Raw genomic sequence first — 2166 nt, forward strand, 5'->3', positions numbered from 1 at the left:
CATATTAATCCAAATAAAAGCAACACTAAAAACAGAAAATAACATCAGAAAGGCTGGCAAAATTTTGATTTTCCTTAAGATGACAACTCTAATGTGTTAAGGTATTAAAATTATAGGATGAGGGACGCCTGGGTGGCTCAGTCGGTTAAGCATCTGCCTTCGGCTCAGGTCATGGTCCCAGGGTCCCAGGGTTGAGTCCTGCATCAGGCTTCTTGCTCAGCTAGGAGCCTGCTTTTCCCTCTCCCTCTGCTGCTCCCCCTGCTCTTTCTCTCTGTCTGTCTCTCTCTCTCTGGCAAATAAATAATAGGTAAAATTTTAAAAAATTATAGAATGAAAATGCATAGAAGTGGAAAGCACAGACATGGGAATAAGATGAGTCTAAATCCTAGCTCCACTATTTACTAATTACATAACCCTGGGCAAATTTGTTAGCTTTGCTGAGTCTCAAGTTCTTCACCTATAAAATATTCAAAATAATACCCACCACTCACAAGTATCTGCGAGGAGTAAAAATAGTTAACACCGAATGCTTGCTATACACCAACCCTGCTCTGAGCACTTACTGTGTAAGTCTGTTAATCATCAAAATGACTTTATGAGTTCAGTACTCAAGTCAAACCCAAGAGGGCTGAGGGACACTGAATAACTTCCCCCAAGCCACACAGCAGTTAAGTGGCTGAGCTAAGATTTATACCTTAGCAGTGTAGGTGCAGAATGCATGCTCTTTACCACCACAGAATACTGATAATGCTTAAGATGTTAAAATATCACTTATTGTAGAGCTTTGATGTTCTAACAGAACCTGAATAATAGGGGATTGCATAGACAGATTTTTTTTTTTCTTTCTCATCCAACGTTCTGTGCATGAGCATTCCAGTCAGGGACCCAAGCTCCTTCTATATTTTTTTTATCTGATCAGCCGGAATTGCCTCCATCCACCTGGTCCAGGATGGCTCATCATTACATACACATTCCAGGCTACAAGAGGGCTGGAAGGGGACAGGTGGCCACGTGTTCTCTCTTCAACAGCATCTCATGTTAGTTCACTTTCCATTGGCTAGCGTGTGGTCATATGCACCCATCCAACTGCCTCTTTAGAGACTGCAAATGTACTTTTTATTCTGAGAAAGAGAGAGAGGGAGAATGGAGAAGAAAGCGAACGAGGCAAAATCTAAACCTAGAGAATCTGGGTAAAGTATATATGGATATTATCTATACTATTCCTGCAAGTTTTCTGTAAGTTTAGGTTTGTTTTGTTTTGTTTCATTTTTTGTTGCTGGAATGCAAAACTTTATTATTAACTGGTTTGAACAAAAAAAAGGAGTGGATACACCTAGAAACATGGACAGCATCTCCCCCAGCAGCAGGCGGGTTGGGAAGGCAGGCGGGAGGGGTAGGCCTAGGGTAACCCTCTCTGCCCAGGCAGAAGTGGAATCCCATGAAAAGCATCAGCTTCCCTCCATCTCACTGTGGGTGCCGAGACCACGTCACCCAGGGAAGCCCAGGGCCGCAGCTGAGGGCAGAAGGCTGAGCAGCCAGGGGCCAGGCCTGGGGGAAGGTGGATAGAGTGGTCCTAGGATGACATCACCAGGGGGGCATGATGGGCTGAGGGTTCTGCAGATATGACATCACCACGGCAGAGATGGACAGTGCGAGGCTACTCATCATGTGCTTAGTGTCCTCAGAGCTCTGGGAGTTGGCCAAGCTGAGGAAGGAGCAGTAGACAGCGACCCAGGCACACCACTTGAGCTTGAGCAGGAGGCTGCACATGCCGAAGATCGAGCTGAAGCAGGTTCATGTGGTCCAGTTTCGGGTGGTCCGAGGCCGGGTGACACTGGCAGGGGCTTGTACTTCAGCACTTTGTTCAGCCTCCCTGGGTCCGACATAACGTTAGTGGACATGGCGGGTCAGAAGGCGTGACTCTTCCCTCTGTAAGGATAGTTTTGAAGTAAAAATGTTTTAGGGGCGCCTGGGTGGCTCATTCGGTTAAGCGCCTGCCTTCCGCTCAGGTCATGATCTCAGGGTCCTGGGATCACATAGGGCCCCCTGCTCAGCGGGGAGCCTGCTTCTCCCTCTGCCCCTCCCCCCACTGGTGTGTGCGCACTTTTTCTCTGTCAAATAAATAAATAAAATCTTAAAAAAAATAAAGTACATAAAAGTTTACTT

The 2166-nt window shown here is 46.4% G+C and overlaps 1 pseudogene across 1 annotated transcript; it reads right to left on the reverse strand.

Annotated features, from left to right (window-relative positions):
• Positions 1-1272: 1272 nt before the first annotated feature.
• Positions 1273-1901, reverse strand: LOC123847598 (PAT complex subunit Asterix-like; annotated as a pseudogene). The gene has a single exon (XR_008506442.1). The product of XR_008506442.1 is annotated as a PAT complex subunit Asterix-like (transcript).
• Positions 1902-2166: the final 265 nt, after the last annotated feature.

The sequence above is a fragment of the Mirounga angustirostris genome, unplaced genomic scaffold, assembly GCF_029215605.1.
Source record: "Mirounga angustirostris isolate CCGP_5_RB_7025 unplaced genomic scaffold, mMirAng1.0.hap1 SCAF_2, whole genome shotgun sequence".
In the NCBI taxonomy this organism is placed as follows: domain Eukaryota; kingdom Metazoa; phylum Chordata; class Mammalia; order Carnivora; family Phocidae; genus Mirounga; species Mirounga angustirostris.